Source organism: Phoca vitulina, unplaced genomic scaffold (genome assembly GCF_004348235.1).
Source record: "Phoca vitulina isolate PV1807 unplaced genomic scaffold, GSC_HSeal_1.0 scaffold72, whole genome shotgun sequence".
Lineage (NCBI taxonomy): Eukaryota > Metazoa > Chordata > Mammalia > Carnivora > Phocidae > Phoca > Phoca vitulina.
Genome location: NW_022589775.1, coordinates 2176713 through 2190804, shown reverse-complemented (window position 1 = coordinate 2190804; position 14092 = coordinate 2176713). Strand labels below are relative to the sequence as shown.

Here is a 14092-nt window from a genome sequence, read left to right as displayed (position 1 = left end):
GAAGGAAGGAAGGAAGGAAAGAAGGAAGGAAGGAAGGAAAGAAGGAAGGAGTCTCAGGGAAAAGTCTAGCATTGATGTCACAGAGCCCCAGAAGAGAGGAGAAACTGTGATTGCTTAAAACTTTCCAAGTTTGGCAAAAGAAAAAAACCAAATGCAAGAAGTTCAATAAACTCCCTGGAGCATCAGCTTAAAGAAATCCATACCCAGACACATCATTTACTACTGAGAACTAAAGAAAAAAATCTTGAAAGCAGCTAAAAATAAGCAACAGATTACCTACTGAGAAGCTATGATTTGAATAAGTCCACATTTGTCATCAGAAACCATGGAGGATGGAGAAGTAGCACATTATGTGATGAAAGAAAAGAATGGGTAATCCAGGCTTCCATAACCAGCAAAAATATCCTTCAGGAATAACAGTGAAATAAAGACATTCTCAAATTTAAAAAAACTAAGGAAATATTTAGCAGGCTGACTTGACTTGATCTAAAAGGATTGTTAAAGGAAGTTCTTCAGAAAGAAGGCAGATGATGCCAAAAGGAAATCTGCAGTATCATGAAGGAAAGAAGAGTACAAAATTGGCATATATTTGGGTAAATATAATAGCCTATTTTTCCCCTTTTGAATTCTTTAAGATAGGTTAGACTGTTGGATGTAGAAACATAAATTGTATGTTAGTGTTTTCAGTGGAGGTAAATAACACAACCATTCCAGAAGTAAAGGGGAGAAAGTAAAGAAATCTCTAAGATGGTGAAGTTCTACTTTCTAACTAAAGTATGAAAGTGATTCTCCATAATGATGAGAAGTATGTGTTCTGTAATCCTTAGAGCATTCACTAAAAGGAAAAACAAAAACAAATACACAACCACCCCAAAACCCTGCAAAACCTACAGCACAATATAAAGTAAGGCAGGGAAGGGAAATGAATTGAAGGAATGAAACACAAAGGAAACAAACAGAAAGTAAATAATAAATGATAGACCAAACATACCAGTAATTACATTAGTTGTCAAAACGCATCAACTAAAGGACAGAGAATGGATAGTTTTTAACTGACAGAAATTTATCCTATCCACATGCTACTCATGTCAACTACAATGATACTGGTAGGTTAAAAGTATGGGAGGAGGGAAAAATGGGGAGATGTTGGTCAAGGGGTACAAAGTTTCAGTTATGCAAAATGAATAGGCTCTGGAGATACAATGTGAAACTATGTGACTATAGTTAGCAATACTATATTGTGTAACTGAAATTTGCTAAGGGCAGAGATGTTAAATTTTTCTCAACACACACAAAAGAAACAGGTGACTGTGAAGTGCTAGGTATGTTGATTACCTTGATTGTCATGATTACTTTACAATGCATGCGTATATTGAATAATCAAGTCCTATACCTTAAGTATACATAATTTTTAATTAATTGTACCTTAATAAAGCTGGGGAGGGCAGAAAGAAATGAGCTATCAAGCCATGAAAAGAAAAAAAAAAGTAGAAGGACAGAAAAAAAATATACCATGCAAACATTAACCAAAAGAAAGCTAGAGTGACTACATTAATATAAGACAAAGTAAAGTCCAGAGCAGAAAATATTACCAGAGATAAAAAGTGATATTGAATAATGAGAAAAGGGTCAGTCAATCAAGAAGACATAACAATCAAAGGAGAAATTCAAAATTTTGATGTCTGGTTTCTATAAACAGCAAATGAAGCTAATTTTGTTTGTTGAAACACACCTTACAACAGAAGAACAATATGTGTGCATGTTGACTTACATAGAGGGTTAAATGAAATTATGTGCATTTTCCCTTTCTTTTTCTTCTTTATTTTTGTGAGTCATGTCAGTGAATTGCAGATAATACCATGGAAGCTTAGATTTATTCTACTTCTAAACCAGTCTACAACTTGGCAATCCCTGGCATTTTTATGTGTAAACACCTCAACTAGGAAACGAGATATTTAAGGGGATGGCCCACACATAGGCTTTTTTGTAGTGCACCAAAAACCCGTTGCAGTAATGGTAGAAATACTAAATTTAGCAGACTGGATGGAGAGTGTGCCTTGGAAGTGACACGGAATAAAGACAAAGACACAAGCAACACAAAATTAAGAGTGTCGGTAATTGGGCGCCTGGGTGGCTCAGTCATTAAGCGTCTGCCTTCGGCTCAGGTCATGATCTCAGGGTCCTGGGATCGAGCCCCACATCGGGCTCCCTGCTCCACGGGAAGCCTGCTTCTCCCTCTCCCACTCCCCCTGCTTGTGTTCCCTCTCTCGCTGTGTCTCTCTCTGTCAAATAAATAAATTAATTAATTAATTAAAAAAAAAAAAGAATGTCGGTAATTAAATTTTGTGATAAAAATGACTAAAATAATTAATTTCAACTTAGGTTTATTAGGAGAAATATATTATTTCATGAAATGCAGAAGAGAATTTTGGAAGGGAAAAGAATATAATATTAAAACCAAGACTCGAATCACTGGCAGGCTTTCCCAACTAGGTTCATGCATTTAAAAAAATTAATTAAACTATTTAAAAGAATGATCTTGGCTTTTTTCTTCTCATCTAAATATTTATGAGAAAGGAGAGCTCACAAATAACTACAAGACCCCAAAATTCATCCCTTTCCTGGTGCAGGAAGAAATAGTTCATGAGGGAAAAGAGCTTATCCTGAAATGATTTATCCAAAGCCAGCAAAATCTGTTCTGCTTTTCAGATTATGCTATTAGGAAGACTAACCCCCAGGTGTTTCAATTAATCGATGGTATGATTTAAAGATCTGCAAAACTTTGTAGGTTTTTTTTTTCCTGTACCACATCATTTATTTCAAATAACACTTTTAAGCCTATATTAGCATATAAAAAACTAAAACGTATTTATTCATTCTTAAATCACATCCAGGCTTTTCAATGTCTTACAATTATAAACACCAGACATTAATTATATCTGTTCATAGGAAAGTAGAGATTTCCCAGCATTTACATTGGCTTAAATTAAACGTTCCTAAACTTGAGTATGCATGAGAATCACCTAAGAGTACTTGCTAAAAATACATTTCCCCAGGATCTAATCAAGAAAATCAGGTTCAGTAGGTCCAAAATGAAAGGCAGAAACCTATATTTTTAATGACCAACAAATAGCCTTTGGGCTACAATGGTCCAAATTAACTACACCAAAACACATTCCATTTTTGGGCTCCTATTATCGTGTTTAGTTATCAAATTAAGAAATAGAATCAAACTGCCATATAATGAACTTTCTTACCTTTCTATAAACTTACATACAGACTTATTTCAAATTACTATGGTAAATATATTCAGGAGGAGTGAAAATAAAAGGCTATAAAAATTTATTTATATTTAATCAAAGTAATTGAATAGAGGGGGCAACCAATGACTTCTTGGTAGGTCCACAACAGTCATGTTTACAAAGCTTATACCTCTGCAAAAATAGGGTTGTAAAATGGTGATCACATTAGAACCTGTCCCATGGGTGGCTACAAAGAATAAATTAGTATTAATTTACAAATCACTTAGAACAATACCTAGTGCTCAGTAATTTCTAGCTACCATCTATTCTCCATGATTATCTGTAATCTCACAGATGATGGGCAAAGCAGGGAATGGTATTAGTATAACAGGGAAGCTGTGTTGGTTCAAAAATTTTTCCTTGGCAAAGGGAATCCAAAAAGCGGGAATATAAATACAGTCTTCACCAGGAAAGGATAAAAACCTTAGCTTAAATGTTGCACAGGCTGAACCCTTTCTTGCTCAATTTTAAGAAATGAAAATGAGTACTTGCACTCAGGGCTCCCTTATCAGAAAAAGGTACCCTCAGCCTTGCTCAGCTCTTGACTTCTAGCAGATTGCACTTCCATCTGCATTGTCTCAGTGCTGGGAAGCTGGCCCTTCTTCTCCTGATTGTTTTTGTGCCTTTTTAATATCCTCTGAAGCAGCCTCCGGCCACAGTGAGCTTCCTCCCTGAGCTGGGCAACTTATTTCCTGAGCATCCGTTATTGTTGCTGGAATACTCACTCTACGCTCAGTAGAATCTATTGGGGCATTAGTGATGCTTTCTTTTTTTTTTGCATGGGCCCCTTCATTGCATCTAAGAGGGTGCATTTTTGTAACACTTGCAAAGTAAGATATTTTGACTGTTTCTTTTAAGACCACAATCTCTTTCCACTTCAATTACTTCTCCCTCAGGGGCTTTGGAATGGCTGCACCATTTTAGGGATCCAGCTGAGGGTAAGTGGAATTGTGGATATATTTTGTCTAAGTTTAGTATATCATTTATGTGGTTCATAGTAACTTCCATATATAGTTAAGCTATTGTTAGCTATTCTTATATAGGAATGGCTCCCCCAAATGATCAAACAGCCCCATTCATCATGCTAGAGGAAAGACTGCATTATCTTTCTCTTTGTCTAGGAAAAGATATTGCAAAGTTATTGTCATGTGAAGAGGAGCTCAAAGAATTTGCAGCCACAAAATGTAGTAAAACATATAGGAATTTATTCTGCTGAGTTGCGTCAGGCAGTTAATCAAATGTATTTTCTTTAAAAAGCGTCCTCAAAATTTTGCAAGCTTCAGACTCCAGGAAACACTGACCTACCACTGGTTTTAATTAACTGGTCTGTTTCTACACTGTATTTCCCATAAGTCTTATTATTTTTAATTTTTAATTCATGATATTGTAGAACTTGTTTTTTCCCCATGAATACATATATCATGTTATAGCAGAAACATCAGTTGCTGTTGTATTATTATTATCAATACAATTATTGGACTTTGGGAGGGATATATTTAACTAGGCCTGTTCAATAATAGGAAGTGATTTTTAAAGATTTGTTTAATTTAGACAGAGAGCAGCAGGGGGTGGGGGTGGGGGAGGGGTGGAAGGAGGGGCAGAGGGAGCGAGAACTTCAAGCAGACTCCCCACTGAGCACAGAGCCTGAGATCCCAGGATCCATGATCTGAGCCAAACCAAGAGTTGGAGGGACACTTAACTGACTGAGCCACCCAGGTGCCCCAGGAAGTGATTTCTTAAAGTGATTTTGTATTCTATATTTTATATAAAAATTTTTGTATTTTTTAAAACTACATTTTAAGAAAAATCAGGAGAATTAAAGCCCATAGAAATATTATCCTAACTTTTTCTAAAGTTAAAAACTAAGCAGATCATAGTTTTCTTGATATATTTACTGAACATGCATCTTGTTTTAATAGTTAATTTCTTCCTGCTTTGTTTTTTGTTTTCAAAATCTCTAATATCTGAAGGTAGCAAGGGCCATGTCCCACCTAAGAAAACACCTAATGTCTGCACCTGTTTAAAGTACTTTAAATTATCTGTTTAAGCTTTCATTATTGAAAAGTGGATAAGATAAACCATCTTTAACTTCATTAGGAGTATTGAGTTAACCAGAAGGTAGAAACTTCACCGTGTAACAGTCCGCATGTTATCACTCATTAACTTTGCTATCTTGAAATTAAGCTTCCATTTGCTTCTTGGTATCTTTCAATAAATGAATAAATAAATAAATCAGCATAACAGAGTGACTTGTGTGATATCTTTCAATCAATCAATCAATCAGCATAACAGAGAGTGACTTGGGTGATATTTTAGGTAGTTGGCCCTGGGAATGTGACATTTGAGCAGAGAAATGAAACCAAATGAGGAGGTCAGCTATGTGAATGTAATTTTTTTTTTAAGATTTTATTTATTTATTCATTGGAGAGAGAGCAAGAGAGAGCACAAGCACGGGGAGGAACAGAGGGAGAGGGACAAGCAGACTGAGCTGAGTGAGCCCAACACTGAGCTCAATCTCATGACCCTGGAGATCATGACCTGAGCTGAAATTAAGAGTTGGAGGCTTAACTGACTGAGCCACCCAGGTGCCCCAGCTGTGTGAATATTTTAAAGAATATCGTTTTACCAGGTGGAAGACAAATCTGGAGACCCTAAACAGGATGTGATAAATGAGAAAACAGAACTTTAAAAGTAAAATATTTTGAAATAGTACAAATATATCTGTAATAAAATCGATAATTTTAACATAGAATTATTTGCCAAATTAGGAATTAAACACAGACCAGGATTTATAGTACAGAACTTTCTAAATGTTTTCTGAAACATTTAACTTGTTCTGAAATGGTTTTGCCATTTAGCTAAATTATTCTTTTCATGTCATTTTTTACTCAAATTAAAATTTATTTTATTCTCTAAATATTTAAACCCAGATCTCTATAATATTAAAAATGTATAAATAGATGCTATGTTTTAATTACAAAGTTAGCCTTCAAAATTTATTTAAATGTTAAGCAATTTTAATAAAATTATCTTTCCTTCTGATACTGTCATTAATCAATGTCTCCTGAGTATCACCAGCATACATCACAATATATACGCATCAAAAGTGTCATTAAAGAAGGACCCTGACTACAAAGAGCTTATAAATTTAGTTTTGTAAGTCAAAAGAGATTTATAAACATTGCATTCTTATGATAGACATTCAGCTAATAAATCCTAAATAAGTTTTGATTTATAAATCCTGTTATTGCCCTTGGGATTCAAGGGACTGATTTATGAGTCAGTATGCTAAACTCTATAATTTGATCAGGCATAAATCTTATTTGGTGATTTCTGTTTTAACCTGTAATTCATAAATCCTGGTCAATATAGGTTTTCAGTTTTCTAAGTGTTCTGCATTTACCAGTGGGTCTCATAAGTGCATATTTTAGGATGTAGATGGTTAAAAGTGATAATTTGCACATGATTCAGTTAAATAAATATAGCAGCTGAATAGAACTTTCTCTGTATTCTAGGGATTGAGTTTCTAGAAATGAGCTCTAAACTCATTGATGATTTCAAAGCCTTTTAGCTGGAAGAACAATAGAATATTGTAATTAAATAGGACTGGTGTGCCAGAAACCACTAATTGTCTTCCAGTATCCAATCTTTCTTTTTCTATAGTAATGTAATTTACATAGAGCACAGTATCCGCCCAGGATAAACACTACATCTCCCAGCCTTCCTTGCAGCTATGTGTGACCATGTGACTAACTTACAGCCAATGGTATATGAGCAGACATGATAAGTACAACTTCAGTACACATACTTCGGCTGGAATGCAAAAGTAGTTCAGGTCCAAGTGGGGAAAGAAAGGAGTGTAGACCCTGACATGGGAGTGCAATCCTTTTAGGTCTGGTACACTTATTCCATAGCAGATAGATGAGGGGGGAAACAATATCTAATATTTTAAGACATTAATTTAAATATCTTATATCATTTAGTAAATATTAAATTTTATTTTATTAAATATGTTTTTTTATTTTATTATTTTATTTTTTTATTAACATATATATTATTTGTTTCAGGGGTACAGGTCTGTGATTGATCAGTCTTACACAATTCACAGTGTGTTATTTCTATATTATAAATTTTTTTAAATATTATTTGTCAGGAACTCTGCTAATCACTATGGAAATACAGATAAACATGATTCAGGCCTTGCCTTTGTTAAATATATTCCTAAGTAGTAACTTGTTTCTTAACACTCGAGTACTTGGAATTGTTTTAAAATTTGTTTTCTGTTTGCTGGTAGAATATAAAAATATAATTAGTGTATGTATACAAATCCTGTATATGACCTTATTAAATTCACTTAGTACCTCTGGTAATTACTTTGTACAGTAGTTAGGATTTTCTTTTCTTTCTTTTCTTTTCTTTTCTTTTGATTTTATTTATTAGAGAGAACAAGAGCAGGGTGGGGGGAGGGACAGAGAGGGAGGGAGAAACAGACTCCCTGCTGAGCAAGGAGCCCAAGGAAGGCTTGATCCCAGGACCCCAGGATCATGACCTGAGCTGAAGGCAGATGCTTAATCCACTGAGCCACCCAGGCGCCCCAGTAGTTAGGATTTTCTATATAAAAAATTATCATATGCAAACAGGGAAAGTTATACTTCTTCCTTTATGATCTGTATATGTCTTTTTTTTTCTTACCTTACTGCCTGGGAAATATGAAATATAAGTTACTACATTTTGCCTTGCTCCAGAACTTAGAGGGAAGCATCCATTAAGTATGACAACTGAAATTTTTTTCATTGATCCTCTTTGTCAGATTGAGGAAATTCTCTTCTGTTCCTAATGATTGTGTTGAATTTCCTCAAATACTTTTTTCCATCTATTGAAATGATTGTATGTTTAGTTTTCTTGTAATGTAAATGATACTGATTGATTTTCAAATTTTAAACCACTCTTACATTCCTGGGGGAATCCCTACGTAGTTATGATTTTTTTATCCTTTGTATATGTTTCCAACTTTAATTTAGGTAAAGATTTTCTTATGGATCTTTGCATCTATACTCATGAGGGAAATTGGTCTGTAATTTCATTTCCTTGTAAATGTCTAGTTTTGTGCTCAGGGTTATACAAGTCTCTTATAACAGCTGAGGACGCATTCTTTCCATCTCTATTTTCTGAAAGAATTTGTGTGAGATTGATTTATTTCTTCTTTAAAGGCTAGATGGAATTCATCAGTGAAGCAGTGAAGTCATCGGAGTCTAGAGTTCTATTTTGGGGAATATTTTTAATAATGACTTTAATTTTAATTTTTAATAGTTATGGGACTATTTAAATTTTCTATTTCCACTTATATATTTTAAAAAATTCATTTCACCTAAGTCTTCAAATTTAATTTTATTAAATTCATAATATTCCCTTATTATCCTTTAATTTCTATAGGATTTTTGTGATAAACTGTCTTTTATTCTAAGTATTGCTAATTTGTATTCTTGTTCTCTTTCTTTTTAAAATCAGTCTATCTGATCTAGGAGTTTTTCAATTTTATTGGTATTTTCAAAGAAAGAGGTTTTTTTGAAGACAGGTTTGCAAGGGTGTTCTTTTAACATATTTCTTGAGCAGCCCCATCTGCCAGGTCCTGAGAGCCACATAGTCCCTGCCCTGGTGGTCTTAGATCAGATCCTGGCAGAGGCCCCGCAGAAAGGCTTGAGGTGGGGAATTGGGCCAGTAGGAAGTGCAAAGGGCAGCTTCCTTTTCTTGAGCAAGGTGGCCCAGGGATGTGAGGAACAGTGGCCTGAATCTCAGTCAGGTCCTCTCCACTGGAGAGGACTTAAGTCTCCTTGCCCAGTGTCCACATAGCCCTTCATTCCTCGGTTTTTTTCCTTTGGGCTTTGTTGATATTCTCTGTTGTTTTCTAACTCACTGATTTCTGGTCTTAGTTATCTCCTATTTATTTTATGTTCGCACTGTTCTTTTTTTCCCTAGCTTCTTAAGTTGGAAGCTTAGATCATAGATGCTATAGCTTACTTCTTTTCTAATCTAGCCATTTTAAAGTTCTCCTAAGCATTGTATAGTTACATCCCACAAATGTTATAATGAACTTTCATAATCGTTGACATGAAAGTCTATTCTAATTTCCTTTATGACTTTTTTTTTTTTTGGCTCATCAGTTACATAGAAGTGTATTTCTTGAATTCCAGATACTTGGGGGTTTTCTTAATATCATTTTATTATTGATTTCTAACTTAGTTCTGCTTTGGTTGGAGAACATACTCTGTACTATTTCAAATTTTGAAGTTTATTAAGATTTGTGTTTGGCCCAGCATATGGCCTATTTTGGTGAATTGTCCATGTGCACTTGAAAAGAAGGTATATTCCGCACTTGTGGGGTGTAGTGTTCTATAAATGTCAATTACTCAAGGTGGTTGATAGTGCTGTTCAGGAGATCTGTATCCTTTCTTACTTTTTATTGTTGTTCTATTAATTGCTGATAAAGGTTGTTAAAATTCTAACCATAATTGTGAATTTGTTTACTTCTCCCTTTAACTACTAATTTTTGCCTCATGGATCTTGAAACTTTTTGTCTCTAAGTGCAAATGCATTTCTGAATATTAAGTCTTCCTGATGAATTGACCTTTTAGCATTATGAAAATATTTATGTATTTTCTTTCCTGCCTTTTAGTGAGTCTTTGAATTTTGAGTACATCTAACTGAATTTTTGTATTTAAAGTACCTTCCAGGTAGACAGCATATAGTTCATGCCTTTTAATCTATTCTGACAATTCCTGCCTTTTCATTGGAGTACTTAATTTCTAATTAATGTTAACTATTGGTGTGGTTGGATTTAGGTCTGTCTACTTACTATTTGTTTTCTGTTTGTCCCATTTGTTTTGTGTTCCTCTGTCCCTCCTCTCCTATTAGTTTGAGTTCACTGAAATTGCTTTTAGAATTCCATTTAATTATCTATTTGGCTTTTTTGCTTACCACTTTGTACTATTATTTAGTGATGCTCTACAGATTACAATAAACATTCTTAACTTTTCAGTCTGTTGAAAGTTAATGTTGTCATAAAATGTAATACCTTTGCAATCTTTTTGTTTTGTTTTGTTAGTGCAATCTTCTAGGTCTTTTTACCCCCTGTAATTTATGCTATAGTTTTCATGTTTATTACATAAGCTATACATGCTATGATTTTCACTTTAAATGGTTGTGATTTTTTTTTTGAGAGAGAGAGAGAGAGCAGGGCAATGGGGTCAGAGGGAGGGGGAGAGAGAGAGAATCTAAAGTAGGTGCCATGCCCAGCATAGCACCTGATGCAAGGCTGGATCTCATGACCCTGAGATCACGACCTGAGCTGAAATCAAGAGTCAGACACTTAACCAACTGAGCCACCCAGGTACCCCCATAAATATCTTTTTAAATTAAGATCTGAATTTTTATCTGGAATCATTTCCCTTGGGTTTGAAGAACTTTCTTTAGCTTTTCTTGAAGAGAAAGTCTGCTGGAAAATTATCTTTGTTTTTATTCATCTGAAAATACCTCCATTTCAGCTTTATTCCTGAAAGTTATTTTTGCTCCATGGAGAATGCTGGGTTGGCAATTTGTTGTTTTCATTTGACACTTTAAAGATGCCATTCTACTATATTTTGGCCTCCAGTGTTTCTACTGAGGAGTCATTGGAAACTTGTATTTTTGTCCTGTATATGTAATGTGTCTTTTTTCTCTGGAAACGTTCAAGATTTTCTTTATCCTTTGTTTTCATTAGTTTAACTGTCACCTTTCCAAGTTTTTTTTTTTTTTTCCTATTTATATCACATAGGGTTCTCTGAGTTTTTTGAATCTAAAATTTTGGAAACTTTTGTCCATTCTTTCTTCAAATGTTGGGTTTACCAGTTCTCTCATCTTCTTGTACAACTCCATATGTATGTACTTTTTTGATATAGTTCCACTAATCACTGAGACTCTGGTGTTTTTTTTTTTTCCTACCATTTTTTTTCTCCTTGTTCTCCACATTGTATAATTTTGACGGAATGATCTTCAAGTCACTGACTTTTATTTCCAACATGGTGTTAAGCTTATCCAATGATATTTTTGTCTTAGATACTGTATTTTTCATTTCTAGAATTTCCATTTGGCTCTTTTTTTTTTTTTTTTTTACAGTTACTATTTCTCTGTTGAGATTTTCTGTTTATCCATTCATCACAAATATATTTTCCTTTATATCCTTGAGCATACTTATAATAGCTAAACTAAAATTCTTGTTCTCTAATTCTGGCTTCTGGGTCACCTCAGGATCAGTTTCTTCAACTGCCTTTCCTCTTGATTATGTATCTAGTAATTTGAGATGTGTCCTGGACATTGTGAAAAATACATGGTAGAGATTGAATTCTGTTATTTCCTCAAGTATTTATTTGTTTGTTTGTTTTATCAAGTCCCAGTCTTTATCACCTCTGCAGTGGGTAGCTGCTAAAATCTCTGTTCAATTCTTCTAGCCTCGGGGTTGCTCACAGTTTGTTACATGCATGCATAGTTCAGATGACATCCTGAGATTTTCCTAGAATTTATGTATACAATTTGATGTTCCCACTCCCCGCTGCCCCAGAGTTTCTCCTTTCCCTGATTTCCTCCCTCATTTTCCATCTACTTTGACAGTCCTAATCTCTGTCCTCTTATTCTTAAAACCAGCACACTCCAAGGATTTCTATCCCAAAATTTAGTGAATCTGCTTAGTCTGACTGGGGAAAAAGTCTGATCAACAGGAAACTCACCCAATCCCATTTTCTTCTTCCAGGTCTTGACTCTCTTCCAATTTATGCCTGCTTTTGTTTTTTCTCCAGTGACTTTGGGGAATTGTTTTTTATATTGACCAAGAATTCAGTTGTTACCTGTGGTAGGGCTGTACCCATAGGAACTGCTCCACTTTTACCATTGTACCAGAAGAAAAAACTGCCCACATCCCTGGTTGTTGACTTTGAGAAATGCAGCCTAGTGTTCTAAGCAGAGATGCTAAAAGCAATTAGGGAGAGTTTAAGAAAATTTCTTTTAAGAACTGATTTCCTTAAAACACATAATAGATGTCTCCCTTAAAGTGGCATTGCATATCAACCTTGTTGTCTTGCTTAGTTTTATATTAAATCAGAGGGAAGGAGATATGCTATTATGAACAGAAAAAAAAAGATGTGAGTCCCAGACATAATAAAATGCTACTTATGAATTTATGAATGCATCAAAGCTCTGGTTAAACAGCATAGGCTGAATGCAAATGTCTATCTGAACTTCCTCCTGAAGCCTCACAAAGCAATGACAGTAAAGGAATTGAGAGGAAAAAAAAATCACAAGGACAAAAAGAAGACAGCAGACAACAAAAGTAACATTTTGAACTCTGGGAAATAGTTTTACCACTGTTAACTCTTAGACTGGAGAATGCAGTCATTGGAGTCTGTTGAGGCAGCAAGCCAGAAAGCCAGTCATTTTCACATAAAACTATGAAAATCCTCAGAGACTGTAAGAACTGGTGCTTGCCAGGCAGGTGTGCAAAAAAATGGGACTGAAAACTGGAGTGTGGACTGAACATCTTTAAAAGAGAAGTTAGACTTCCCATCTTCCCTCTGTACCCTGGCTCCATCAAGAGAAAATCTGGGGTCTAATTTTGGAGAGATAGCCTCTGATATCAGATAGCCTCTGGATTTGGAGACATCAAGAATAGTTGAGGTTGGAGGGTGAGTTACTATGCTGACATCAGAGGGATTATGGGAAAATCTTCCCATTGAAAAGAGATTTATTCCCTGCATGGCTCCAGAAAGGCCTGCAGCCAGGCATACATACTTGAGGTTGGAGATTGGTGAACTGCCTTCTGGAAGAAAATTGATCCACTCAAAAGTAAAGACCTACCATTGGATTTTTAACCAGAGGGTCTATGAACTTGAATGAGAACAATAATTCATTTTTTGTTTCCACTAACCTTTGAAAATTAGCATCTCTCATGTTTGAATGTAGGTAACAAACCAGCGTGATACTAGCAGCACCCGTACCTTTGTCACCAGTAGGAATCATGGTAATTTTTTATCACATTACTCATTGTTTATATCTTGAAAGAGTATTTGCACTCATCATTACTTCAACAGTTATTAGATATAACTCTAAAGCTTATGATATGATGCATTACTGTTATTGTATCACAATATTACCATAAGCACATATTGTATCACAAATTTAATTTTTAATACTTTGCTATAATTGGTTTCATGCATTTAAAAACATTCTGAAATAGGTTCCACAGGCTTCACCAGACTGCCAGGGCACAAAATAAGTTAAGAACCTCCAAACCATGGATACGGGCATTCGGAGATTCCCCCAGCCAAATGAATGATCCCATAGTAGTAACACTACAGGGGGAGACTCACAGATTGAGAAGCTATACTCATGCTTGCCAATCTGGTTCATTTGGGCCTCTCTTTTAAATATGATTTAATAGCTAAGGAAGACCAGACATTAGAGGACAACCTCTACTATGAAAGGTAGAGCCAGAACAAAACAAAATAGAGTCAAATAAGAAACAAAGAAGGGAGAGGAACACAGTGGTGAGAAAGTAAACACATGAAAACAACATCATAAGAGAACTAAAAGACTATATTGCATCTATAAAACAAGACCAGACACTGCACATACAAGGGAACAAAGAACACGAAGGAGTTCTTGGAAACTCAATTAAGATAGCTTTGGGGTGCTTGAGGGCTCAGTCAGTGAAGTCTCCAACTTTGGCTCAGGTCATGATCTCAGGGTCCTAGGATCAGGCAGCT

The 14092-nt window shown here is 35.1% G+C and overlaps 1 protein-coding gene across 1 annotated transcript in view; it reads left to right on the top strand.

Annotated features, from left to right (window-relative positions):
- CYYR1 (cysteine and tyrosine rich 1) overlaps positions 1-14092 on the top strand; it is a 101216-nt gene that overhangs the window by 19917 nt on the left and 67207 nt on the right. The window lies entirely within an intron of this gene.